The following is a 13,865-nucleotide window of genomic DNA, read 5'->3' as shown; positions in this document are numbered from 1 at the left end:
AATATATGCTTTCTCTCAACCTTTACCTGATTTTTCTCTCAGTGACCCTCTACATACATTGCTCGACCCTCCGACTGCTTAGACACGTGCCCATCGTTCCTCTACCATACATGCAGTGCCATAGAGCAACACTTGTTATTTCCTCTATATTGCGCTTAATTTAGTTTGAGATTGGTGCATTTACTGAAACGCCAGCTATCGTCGCTTCACGCTCCCATGCTCACACGCACGATAATATTTCTTCCTCGGGTTACTTCAAGCAAATTAGTGTCACATAGTTAAGGTACAACTACAATTTCGTTTCCCATTGAAATTCAGGCTCACGTCCTTATATTGAATTCCAGGTTTCATCACCCTCATCTCTCTCTCTCTCTCTCTCTCTCTCTCTCTCTCTCTCTCTCTCTCTCTCTCTCTCTCTCTCTCTCTCTCTCTCTCTCTCTCTCTCTCTCTCTCTCTCTCTCTCTCTCTCTCTCTCTCTCTCTCTCTCTCTCTCTCTCTCACACACACACACACACACACATGCAAATTAAGAACAAAGAAGGTGGGACAGGTGTTGTATATGGAATAAAAAAATAAGTTAAAAATACTGAAAAATCTCTCTAAATCGGTGATCCTTAGAAAGATGAGTGTAAAAGGTTCCAGGCGTGTTGTGCAATTTATTTTCTGTCTCGATACTCTCTCTCTCTCTCTCTCTCTCTCTCTCTCTCTCTCTCTCTCTCTCTCTCTCTCTCTCTCTCTCTCTCTCTCTCTCTCTCTCTCTCTCTCTCTCTCTCTCTCTCTCTCTCTGGAAATAATCTAACTGGTATGAAAAAAAATCAAGGTGAGAGTTCCTGAGTTTGCCAGTGAAAGAGAATAGAGGGAACAGTGCATTGGTAGCGGGGGAATAGATAACGGTGACAGTAAGGCTCGTATTCTGAAACGCTAGCTCACCACGACTATTTCCAAAGGTCACAGAGATGATTAGCCGGGTTTTCAAGAGTATTTCTCTGATTAATAATGAATAAATCTGGTTAATTTGTAACAAGAACCACAAGTATACCCTTAAGAATCCATTGAACTTCAATTACACACTTTTAAATGTAGTGTACGTGCGGCGCAGAAGTGTTTCAGGACATGGTCCTGAAGCAGATGCCCTTCCCGATGTAGTGACTGGAAATACAAAGACTCCAAAATTATCTTGGGATCCGACGATCGTATCAGGCACAGCACCGTCCTGTTCTGGCCATGGGTTCGATTCCCCTGCTCAGCGAAGGTCTCTCATGGTTAATAATGAATCTCTCCTTCAGATCAGTTTTTCACTGTTTCAGTAGACAGCTCAATGGGGACGTGACATCATTCACTGATAAGGATATGCACCAGACACAGACACTATGACTGCAACAAGACAAATTCCCTATGATATTTCCCATAAGAGAGCGTTGGTGAATATACTACATAAACCTTGGCTCGTAATGGCGCAGTAATTGGAAGCTTTACCAGCTATCTAGTTGCTTGATATTTTTGAATTGCTATTATTATGTTTTTTAGCTTATTTTAATTTCGTTTTATTCTTATATTCGAACCTGAACCATTTCGGCATGCTTCTCCATAACAGTCTTGCTGTTGCGTCACGTAGTTTCAATCAGTGACTTTTGCTTGGCTTTGCTTTAAAGTCCTGCTGTGAAAGACTCTTGGGTTCGACGCTTTTTCATACTTTCTTTCACGCTTTCATATAACTTTTTTCCTGCATATTTTCATATCACTTTTTCTTGGACATTTTTCATTTCAGTTTATTTTATTTATTTATTTATTTATTTATTTATTTATTATTATTATTATTATTATTATTATTATTATTATTATTATTATTATTATTATTATTATCATTATTTCTTGTTTGTTTATTTCGTATTCTCATATGTAGCGTACGTAATTAGTAAATTGTCATGCAGTAAAATAAACAGACGTTGTTCCGTGCCAGTGCAACACGTGAACACAGCAAGCACATACCTGCAGTGTGAAAGTGTCGCCCTCAGCCCTGCGAGCAAATACCTAGAGTGTGAAACAGCGTCGCCTGCAGCCCGGCAAGTGTACGTAGAAATTGTAGTATAATAAACATTGCTTCAACAGCCGGGTACCATTTAAGTTAGGATTGAAACACAAAGGAACAAAAGAGGGTGTTTGGTTATACGTGTTTGTTTCTCATGCTCTCCACTAAATCAGGTTACAATTCCCACACTAATCTAATCTTGTCTAGAAGCTTCGGAGTTAACCTGATTCGTTTATATTCTTCTCTTCTTCCTTAAGCGTCTCTTTCCCATCTTTTGACTTCGCTGTTTTATTCATTGGCTTTCATTTCTGATTACCTCATTACAAGGAGTGTTTTATATTCATCATATTGTTGTGCAGTGTTACTTTTGTCACAGTTGTCTTCGTCACCACTCACCAGTACCTCTTCACTCCTTGTATATTCTCTCTCTCTCTCTCTCTCTCTCTCTCTCTCTCTCTCTCTCTCTCTCTCTCTCTCTCTCTCTCTCTCTCTCTCTCTCTCTCTCTCTCTCTCTCTCTCTCTCTCTCTCTCTATATATATGTGTGTGTGTGTGTGTGTGTGTGTGTTTGTTGTCTTATTTCATAGCACAACTTTTTCCAAGTCCCGCGAAAACTTTTTCACCAAGTACTCGACCAAACTTTCTGTTTATTCTTCCGTGCCTCAGTTCCACGGTGCTTCTTACACTTTTTTTCTTTCGCCGGAGGAAAATTTTCCCTTTCTTTACTATTCTCGTGTTTTTTTTTGTTCCTCGCTTTTCAGCAATAATTTAAAACTTTATTTATCTCTCTATCTATATCTATTCATGTATTCATTCATTACAAATATGTTTCCGAAATCAGCTATCTTGTTCAATTTTAGGTCAATTTGCAAATAGAAAATATCCTATTAAGTATGAAATTACGGTAAATGTTTAGTTATTTGGCGAAAACACACGAAAAACGGTTATTTTGCAAAATTGTCGGTAATTTAGTCAGTCATTAAAAATAATTAAAAAATTAAAAAGGAAGCAGACAGCAAATGATACTCTTTGGGTACACAAGCGCGCATATGAGGTGTGTGTGTGTGTGTGTGTGTGTGTGTGTGTGTGTGTGTGTGTGTGTGTGTGTGTGTGTGTGTGTGTGTGTGTGTGTGTGTGTGTAGAGAGAGAGAGAGAGAGAGAGAGAGAGAGAGAGAGAGAGAGAGAGAGAGAGAGAGAGAGAGAGAGAGAGAGAGACCAAAGGCCTCCCCCAAATCTCGTCCACAAATTTCTGTTATGTGAATGTCCGTTCCATACCATCCAAGCAAAACACTCTCTCTCTCTCTCTCTCTCTCTCTCTCTCTCTCTCTCTCTCTCTCTCTCTCTCTCTCTCTCTCTCTCTCTCTCTCTCTCTCTCTCTCTCTCTCTGTTATTCAGCACTTTTTTTTCTGGTGAAGAACACAAAAAGAACACAAAAAAAGTTCACTTATTTTTTCCACAAAAGTTTTAATTTCAAAAACCTTCACCAGTTTAATTTCAAAACTTGAGACAGTTCAGAAGTAAGAGGAAAGAAATCTGAGACGTGTAGAGATGTCCAGGGCTCGCCAGTGAAAGAGGCGAGAGAGTGGAGATACATGTCAACTCTTGTATTGGTGAGGTGGACAATAGGAGTTGAAGAAGATGGAAAGTTTTGTGCAGCGAGTCAACAGGAGGTGAGTGGAGGCATGCAGTTAGCAAATTCAGAGAAATAATAATCATGGAATCACTGTTGAAGATGCAAGCGATACACCATTGCAGTGGAGTGTGTAAAATTAAAGATATTCAGGTAAAGGAGGGGAGTTCATTTCATCCTGTGTAAAGTAACTGAGTTACGGAAGCTGCATTCCATACATATGAGGGCCCTTACATAGAAGTTGCATCCAAGAGGAGGAAAAGAAACGGAAACATGTTAGCTGTTTAAACATGACAGATGTGAATTTTATAGTAGACTCTTTTATGAGAAGGAAAACCAATTATGATTACTGCAGAGGATGGGAACAGTTCCGTGTGTCACTGAAGTTATGTCGAGTAGATGCGTAGTTAGTGGAACTGAGGTTTTAAAACACTGGACAACATAAGGTTCGCCCTGTCTTATTCACATTCATTTAGATTTTTTTTTTTCAGTGTTCCTATAGCTAGCCTGAGAGAGGGATTACGGAAATAAGAGACATTTCAGATTTATAATATCTTGTTAGATCTTCCCATCTAACAGTGGCGTAGTGCCAGAAACAATACTGCAGCTGCAGGACAGGACACGAAAATAATGTTGGGAACTTAGGAGCCCATCGGAAAGAACAATTTAACAGATAAGTCGAGAGTTAGAAAGTCAGAAAAGGATCTGTTCTCAAGGTGGCCAAGAATACGAGTAAGGTGCTGCACCAATCGCTCTGAGTTGTGGAGGAAAGCAAAGTTGAAGACTTGCTCGCCAGGTTTATCAGTTGAAAGGAGATGATGGTCAAAGATGGTAGTGAACATTGAAATGTCCATGTATGGATATTTCAGGAAGTAAAGGATGTTAGGACGTGCTCCACTTTGGAATTGAGGTAATCATTTACATTTTACGTAATCTGATCAGGTAGGTTGGAGATGCATATCATAGATGAATTAAGTGTGACTAAAACTGAACCCCGCCCAGGTAGTGGAAATTTCTAAAAAAAAAATCAAGAAAGTTGGCAAGAGAGAAAGTCATTTTGTTGTGGACATGAACACAGCAGCTGCTTTTGTTCGAAAATGAGAACAGAAAAAAGTGTAAAGAAACAGGAAAGGAACTGCTGTGGGTAGTAGCCTTAGATACCTGCTGTGTTTCATTGGGGAATAGAAGGGGAGGCTTCAAGAAAATTCAGTGATGTTCGACGAACTGAAAATATGATGGTCACAGGTGTTGCAGAAATTACATTTCTCTCTCTCTCTCTCTCTCTCTCTCTCTCTCTCTCTCTCTCTCTCTCTCTCTCTCTCTCTCTCTCTCTCTCTCTCTCTCTCTCTCTCTCTGAGTATAAGGTAAGTCTATTTATGGAGAAACTTTTTTTTATTTCCTTGTATATTTTAGCTTTTAACCTTTCCACTTTTATTTTATAACCATATATATTGTTTTATAGCACTTTTTAGACATTCCTATACGTCTTGAAGTGCAGCGTCATGTGATCTCAATGTTGCGGCACCTTCACCAGTCACTCAGGCGTGGTCGTGGCGGCAGTGATGTTGATGGCGGTGTTTGATGTATTTTAATTGACCTGCAGTGCTGCCGTGTGTCTGTACTCCGCACTCTGTCATCAATTTTTTTTTTCTTGTTTCTTTCCTGCAGCTCTGAAATTCTTTACTTCGCCTTTTAACAACGCAATAAAACCCTCAGAGCGCAAAGAAGTAGGCAGTTTAATGGCACTCCAGGGAGCTAACGACCATTACACTTGATGACGTCATAAGAAGGCTGTAAACTCGGGTACCTGCAGCGCCAATCAGACCTTCTGTGTGTGGCCTTCAGAATGCTTCTGCCCTCTCGGTGTGGGACGGTTCCTCGAATGGATAGATGGACAGGCGGCGTAGATTTTCCGTTTAGCAGAAGCACTATCGCTTGTTCCCGCCGCCAACACTGCACTGAATTCCTGCAATGCGCCACTGCCTCCTGTTCGTGCGGTCTCTTGAAACCAGAATTCAATTGAAACATTTTAGAGTTAGTGGGAAACTAGTCTTCAACTCATCGTCACAGATAATGCCATACTGCCGTACAACTGTAGTAAAGACGCATTACCCTAGTAGTAGCCCATGCCTTGTTCTTACACCTAGAAATCATACCTTTTAAAAGAAAAGAAAATAATTATTCAGCCGTGTATTCGTTGCTTGTAAATATGTATGAAAGGATATCGAACATTTCAGGGTTTCCTAAGCTTCTGGAAGTTGAGGTTACTGTAAACATCACGAGCACAATTTGTAAATGTACACTACTCAAAGCGGTGGTTCCTGGAGCCAGCTGAGATGCATCGCGTGCGGCAAGGAAGGACGGAACCACACCAAACCAGTCGATCAGTTTTGGTGCACTAAAATCTAACAAGGTAATAGATGGCAAAAATCAATGTTGCAGTTTATCTTTTATTCCATTGCTACATTGATACAAGTGGTCAAGGGGTCTCTCTCTAATTTAACGTTTTCAAGATATCACGGCTTCCAGCATAACAGCTTACAGTCACCACAGCCGCGAGAATGCGTGATGATGTTCTTTCATAGATGTCGAGAAGTCCAGGTAGTGTTGGCTGTAGATCTATAGCAAGCTCACAATATAAGGAAGATGAAACAAGAGGCGTTTTTGAGTGGGATGAAATTGTGTGGGGAAGGGAGAGGGGAGTTTACTTGCGAAGACAGAGGAAGGATGACGGGAATGGCGGCGCACACATTACCCTTAATGTGAAAAGCAATGAATCCACGCCCGAACTTCTTAATCTCTTTTCCCGAAAGTTCTCTCGCGGCCCAGTCACCAACCCTCCTCTTAGAAGTGATCGATAGCCGCTGCGGGTGGTGGGAGCCAGCAGAAGAGGTGGAAGCCAAGTCGTTGAGTGCACACACACACCTAAGTAACCATCTACGTATTATATTGATGAAATACGTTAATATACTTTTTTTTTTCAGTATGACTTGTTAATGACTAAATAATCAACTTCAAAATATATTGAATCAAGACAATGCCCATTTATTGCAGCGTCTTGAAACAGGAAAGCACCTTAACTCTTATAATGGAATCTAATAAACAGGAATGTAAAACTTTCATATGCCGCCATTGACACAATACCTGTATAGATACAATAAATATGAAACCAATCTAGGGGAAACATTACAGTAATAATGCAAGGGAAGCGTTACAGAAACAAGGTAAGCAAATGCAATGCACAAGTTGTTACAGAATGTTTTCATCACTGTTACACGGCTACGTAAATGCCACCATGATATTAGAAGGCTTAGTATTGTGCTTGTCACGCCAGACTGATGTTCTGGCATGCTATAATCGATGCCATCACCTTGTAGGCAGATTTGGATAGGATGAACGAATGGACAGACAGATGACAAATGCAGTTTAATATCAACAAATATAAAGTACTTAGCGTAGGTAGGGGAAACCCACACTGTAGGTACACTATAAACAATGAACCTCTGCTAGGTTAAGGGTACGAAAAAGATTTAGGTGTTATAGTTAGCTTTGAACTCCGTCTAAGAAAGCAATGCATAGAGGCCAGAAACAGGGCAAATAGGGTATTAGGATTAATCTTTAGGAGTGTTAAAAGTAGAAGTCCCGAAGTAATATTGAAGTTATATTTGGCGCTGGTCAGACCTCATCTAGACTACGCTGTGCACTTCTGGTCCCCATATTACAGGAAGGATATAGGTCTATTTGAATCTGTACAAAGGAGAATGACTAAAAGGATACAGGGGAAGAGGAGTATTCCTTACGAAGCGAGAATGAAAATGAAGTTCATTTTCTAATACTACCACTGAGAGAATGTTTTCACTGGTAACTTAAATCAGCTCAAAATATCTAATTCGGCTGGAAACAAAAACATGAGATGGGTTAATGGATAGCAAACATGACGACCCACACCCGAATTAGTGAAGAAAATAAGTGATAAGAAGTGGTCTACATATAAAACAAACCAGAAGACAGATATGCAGTTTTACATATAGCTCACCAAATAATGTTACTTTTACTAAATTTGATAGATTTTGCTCTCACTTCGCACATTATACTAATGCAGACGCAGCCATATCTTGCCTGCAGCCAGGGCCAGTCGCAAACGTGCTTCTCGTGTCTTGACGGAAGGATGTACAATCAGTCTTCTAGGCCGAGGTACCTTTTTAGTATCTATAACTCCCGCGCTGCACTAGTTCTCTTCTCTATCAATAGTGTGATTTACAATTATTAAGGCTAGTACAGTTAAAATTCCCACTGCTGCAATTTGTTAGTACTATAAACGTGCCCAGGATCAGTGGCGGCACTTCTGCAGCTCATGACACAAATATATGACATGTATATGCTCTGTCCCTGTATTGGAAATGTATTGGCTGTAAACAAACGGTTGTGAGACACTGATATCTGTGGACTTGTCACGTTAAAAGAAAAGGACAGGCAACGACACCATCTTGATAGCACATTTTCCCTGCTATGTTCAGATATGTTATCATTTCTGTTTTTGACTCTTCCTGCACAGGAAGATTATCTTCTAAGATGCCTCCTTCCCTAAGGCGTTTCCCGCTTTCCTTGTGCACTTTTTCCACCTGCACTTAAGAACAATAAAATATGAACCACACGTGCTGATTTGCTTGTCAGTTTCGCCCAACGTCATTCCCTTAAAGCTGGAAAGAAACTGCAGCCGTCTTGTAATTACCGATGAGAATTTGGCAGATGTTAAAATTTAGGAGTCTTCAAGATGCCAATTTTGAAAGATTTTAGAGACGGATATAGCTTGTGCACCGTCATCAACATGACAGCTGAATCCACAGTCCTTGATAGTGTCTTCTTTACCTCGGTAGCATCCGAAGATGGACTTGAGTATTGCCAGCGGCACTCAAGATGCTCAAAGCAGTCCACCAATTACCGCTTATTTCACGGTTTTCAGCATTTACCTATTCCTTAAAAATTCTCATCTCTATTTATCATCGCCCACCACTATTTACCCTTTAGCAGCTTCTGACAACCTAAGATGAATGGCATGTGTGGCAAAATAAGCGCCAGCAACACATAAGGAGCGCACCTCGAATGACGTCTTCTGTTCACCGCTCAGTGAACTTATTCCTAACAATCTGCTCCACATTTCTGTTCCTAAATGTTACCAGCCATCGTTATTTACCTTCAGTCATCCTCTGGCATTAAGGGAACGTTATTCAAGGAAATATAAAACAGAAAAGTAGAAAAAAAATCGAAGACAGTTGACATGGACACTGCAGAAACCGAATTTACCCTCTACCAAGGTGAATCATGACAGGTTACTGGATTCTGCTGAGTCATCGCACAACAGGCCTTGGTGTTTAGTTAGCACGCCTAATGCCACGCCCGAGATCTTTACAACCAATGAACTGAAATCGAATCTGTTCAAATGGAAGAGACTATTACAAGCCACCAAGATTTCCCGGTCAGCCTTCACTCACACGTCACGTTCACATGAGATATTTTTGTATTTTAGTGGCAGTCACTAGTCTGATTCTCCTTTGGTCCACTATAATTCTGACCCCAGTTCTCTGTACACAAATATTACGTCCAGAGACCACGTACTTCCCTTTACCAGTGAGGCAAACTATAAATTCAGCAAACTTTCTCCTTGTTTTTTTTTTTTTTTTTTTTTATGTAGGAAGGACACTTTTTTTTTTTTTATGTAGGAAGGACACTGGCCAAGGGCAACAAAAATCCAATAAAATAAAATGCCCACCGAAATGCCAGTCCCATAAAAGGATCAAAGCAGTGGTCAAAATTTGATGAATAAGTGTCTTGAAACCTCCCTCTTGAAGGAATTCAAGTCATAGGAAGGTGGAAATACAGAAGCAGGCAGGGAGTTCCAGAGTTTACCAGAGAAAGGGATGAATGATTAAGAATACTGGTTAACTCTTGCGTTACAGAGGTGGACAGAATAAGGGTGAGAGAAAGAAGAAAGTCTTGTGCAGCGAGGCCGCGGGAGGAGAGGAGGCATGCAGTTGGCAAGATCAGAAGAGCAGTTAGCATGAAAATAGCGGTAAGACAGCTAGAGATGCAACATTGCGGCGGTGAGAGAGAGGCTGAAGACAGTCAGTTAGAAAAGAGTTGATGAGACGAAAAGCTTTTGATTCCACCCTGTCTAGAAGAGCAGTATGAGTGGAACCCCCCCCAGACATGTGAAGCATACTCCATACATGGACGGATAAGGCCCTTGTACAGAGTTAGCAGCTGGAAGGGTGAGAAAAACTGGCGGAGACGTCTCAGAACACCTAACTTCATAAAAGCTGTTTTAGCTAGACATGAGATGTGAAGTTTCCAGTTCAGATTATAAGTAAAGGACAGACCGAGGATGTTCAGTGTAGAAGAGGGGGACAGTTGAGTGTCATTGAAGAAAAGGGGATAGTTGTCTGGAAGGTTGTGTCGAGTTGATAGATGGAGGAATTGAGTTTTTAAGACATTGAACAATACCAAGTTTGCTCTGCCCCAATCAAAAATTTTAGAAAGATCAAAAGTCAAGTGTTCTGTGGCTTCCCTGCGTGAAATGTTTACCTCCTGAAGGGTTGGACGTCTATGAAAAGACGTGGAAAAGTGCAGGGTGGTATCATCAGCGTAGGAGTGGATAGGACAAGAAGTTTGGTTTAGGATATCATTAATGAATAAGAAGAGAGTGAGTGATAGGACAGAACCCTGAGAAACACCACTGTTAATAGATTTAGGAGAAGAACAGTGACTGTCTACCACAGCAGCAATAGAACGGTCAGAAAGGAAACTTGAGATGAAGTTACAGAGAGAAGGATAGAAGCCGTAGGAGGGTAGTTTGAAAATCAAAGCTTTGTGCCAGACTCTATCAAAAGCTTTTGATATGTCCAAAGCAACAGCAAAAGTTTCACCAAAATCTCTAAAAGAGGATGACCAAGACTCAGAAGATCACCAGTAGAGCGGCCTTAACGGAACCCGTACTGGCGATCAGATAGAAGGTTGTGAAGTGATAGATGTTTAAGAATCTTCCTGTTGAGGATAGATTCAAAAACTTTAGATAGGCAGGAAATTAAAGCAATAGGACGGAAGTTTGAGGGATTAGAACGGTCACCCTTTTTAGGAACAGGTTGAATATAGGCAAACTTCCAGCAAGAAGGAAAGGTAGATGTTGACAGACAGAGCTGAAAGAGTTTGACTAGGCAAGGTGCAAGCACGGAGGCACAGTTTCGGAGAACAATAGGAGGGACCCCATCAGGTCCATAAGCCTTCTGAGGATTTAGGCCAGCGAGGGCATGGAAAACATCATTGCGAAGAATTTTAATACGTGGCATGTAGTCAGAGGGTGGAGGAGAGGGAGGAATAAGCCCAGAATCGTCCAAGGTAGAGTTTTGAGCAAAGGTTTGAGCGAAGAGTTCAGCTTTAGAAATAGATGTGATAGCAGTGGTGCCATCTGGTTGACATAAAGGAGGGAAAGAAGAAGAAGCAAAGTTATTGGAGATATTTTTGGCTAGATGCCAGAAGTCACGAGGGAAGTTAGATCTTGAAAGGTTTTGACACTTTCTGTTAATGAAGGAGTTTATGGCTAGTTGGAGAACAAACTTGGCATGTGTAGCGAAGGTGAGGTGCTACATGGCCGCCCGGAAGTTGCTCAAGCGAGAAGTGTAGGCTCCCAACTATGACTCTTGGTCATAGCAGTGTTTAGTCCTTGAAGGGTAACAATTTCCAGTGTCATAGCAGTGTAGCTCTGGCAAAGGAAACTTAGCCTGGGTATTCTCTGTTTATTCAGTAAAAACATGAATAATATATACAAAATTACTTAACATAAAATAAATGATATATACAAAATTATGGAAAAAGAGAGTGTATGTGTGTGTGTATGTCTGTGTGAAGAAAGGAGTAATAAGATGTATTGAGAAGATGTGTAACACATGTGTGAAAGAGCGTGCAAAGAATGTGTACAAGTAATAGATATGTATAAAGTGAGGAAAGAAGAGATGAAAGATAAGTCTGTGCAGTAGAGAGAGTGAAAACGGAAGGGTGAAAAATTAACAGAAAACGGAGTGCTAGGAGCGGTGACTTGTGTCCCGCTACACATGGTTCCGGCCAGAAATATAAAGTGCATGAGATTCTGGTGATGGAAGGCTTAAGTACCTTTTGTGGTATCATGTATAGCACGAGAACAAGCTGTGTTAAACCAAGGTTTAGAAGGTTTAGGACGAGAAAAAGAGTGAGGAATGTACGCCTCTATGCCAGACACTATCACCTCTGTTATGCGCTTAGCACACAAAGACGGGTCTCTGACACGGAAGCAGTAATCATTCCAAGGAAAATCAGCAAAATACCTCATCAGGTCCCTCCAACTAGCAGAGGCAAAACACCAGAGGCACCTTCGCTTAGGGGGATCCTGAGGAGGGATTGGAGCGATAGGACAAGATACAGATGTGAGATTGTGATCGGAGGAGCCCAACGGAGAAGAAAGGGTGACAGCATAAGCATTATTAGAGGTCAGGAAAAGGTCAAGAATGTTGGGTGTATCTCCAAGACGGTCAGGAATACGAGTAGGGTGTTGTACCAATTGCTCTAGGTCGTAGAGGATAGCAAAGTTGAAGGCTAGTTCACCAGGATAGTCAGTGAAGGGAGAGGAAAGCCAAAGCTGGTGGTGAACATTGAAGTCTCCAAGAATGGAGATCTATGCAAAAGTTCGGGAAGAGGGTCAGAATGTGCTCCACTTTGGAAGTTAAGTAGTTAAAGAATTTTTTTATAGTCAGAGGAGTTAGGTGAAAGGTATACAGCACAGATAAATTTAGTTCGATAGTGACTCTGTAGTCGTAGCCAGATGGTGGAAAACTCGGAAGATTCAAGGGCGTGGGCACGAGAGCAGGTTAAGTCATTGCGCACATAAATGCAGCATCCAGCTTTGGATCGAAAATGAGGATAGAGAAAGTAGGAGGGAACAGTAAAGGGGCTACTGTCAATTGCCTCAGACACCTGAGTTTCAGTGAGGAAAAGAAGATGAGGTTTAGAAGAGGAGAGGTGGTGTTTTACAGATTGAAAATTAGATCTTAGACCGCGAACGTTGCAGAAGTTAATGAAGAAAAAGTTGAGGGGGGTGGCAAGACACTTAGGGTCGTTGACAGAAAGGCAGTCCGACCTGGGGACATTTATGGTCCCCTCCCCAGATGGGGACTCCGAGGCTGGTGTAGGAGTCACCATGGTGATTTTAAAATTTTTGAGTGAAGGGTGTGTGTGTTATTAGGTGCTTGTAGTTTTGTGTGGAGGAAGAGAGTTGTCTTTAGAGGGCAGGCTGTGACTGCCCCCTTGTGTTGTGAGACACAAAGGGAAACGTTCAGTGAGGTCACAGCTGGATTTAATGATAAGTTCACAGCACCCCTTGAGTAGTGCTTTAGACCTCACTGGGAGTAATTATCGTTTCGGGAGGTTACAGTGATTATACATTAAATATTCGTGTCGTTCGGTTCTTGATCGTGTGGCACCATACATTCTGCAGCACGCCTGCACTTACAAGTGAAATTATCAGCACTACAGAGTGAGTGGTAAAGAAAGCCAAGAAATGTGTACTGTTGTCGTCGTCGTTGTTGTTATTGTAGAGCTGTTGCTGTTGGAATTGTTGTTGCTGTTGCCGCTGCAGTTTGCTGTATGGTGTGGGAACACAAACACGTTCCTGGCATCGCGCTTTCATCTTATCAGGTCCAGCCAAACGCTTCCTCTTGCCTCTTCCCCAGCGTTATCTCATTTTGCACTCTCCCAACAGAAACTCTTTTATTCTAGTTTTCGTTTATTTTCGTCCTTCATTTTATTTTGTTCACTCTCTCCATTCCCTTTTTCCGTATCCTTGCTCTTGCTTACGTCCCCTTCCTCCTTTATTAACATGTTTTTGTTCTGACTCCGAACATTTTTATCCATACCATGTTCACTATCATAAAAATATTTTTCGTGTCTCATTCTTTCCTGCGTTTTTGTTTTATACACCTTGAGCTTTCACGAGGTATCCTTAAATTATCTTTGTGTGTGTGTGTGTGTGTGTGTGTGTGTGTGTGTTTGTTGATTTGAATTTGTTTTTCTACACACGATAATTTCATTGGAAACTTTTATTATACATTATTGTAATTCATCCTTCTATTCCCAGCTTTTAGCATCATGTCGACACACGTCACTGGAAACATGGCGGGTGTCGA

The sequence above is a fragment of the Scylla paramamosain genome, chromosome 1 (assembly GCF_035594125.1).
Source record: "Scylla paramamosain isolate STU-SP2022 chromosome 1, ASM3559412v1, whole genome shotgun sequence".
Lineage (NCBI taxonomy): Eukaryota > Metazoa > Arthropoda > Malacostraca > Decapoda > Portunidae > Scylla > Scylla paramamosain.
The sequence above is the reverse complement of the archived record's forward strand: the minus strand, read 5'-3'. Positions refer to the sequence as shown.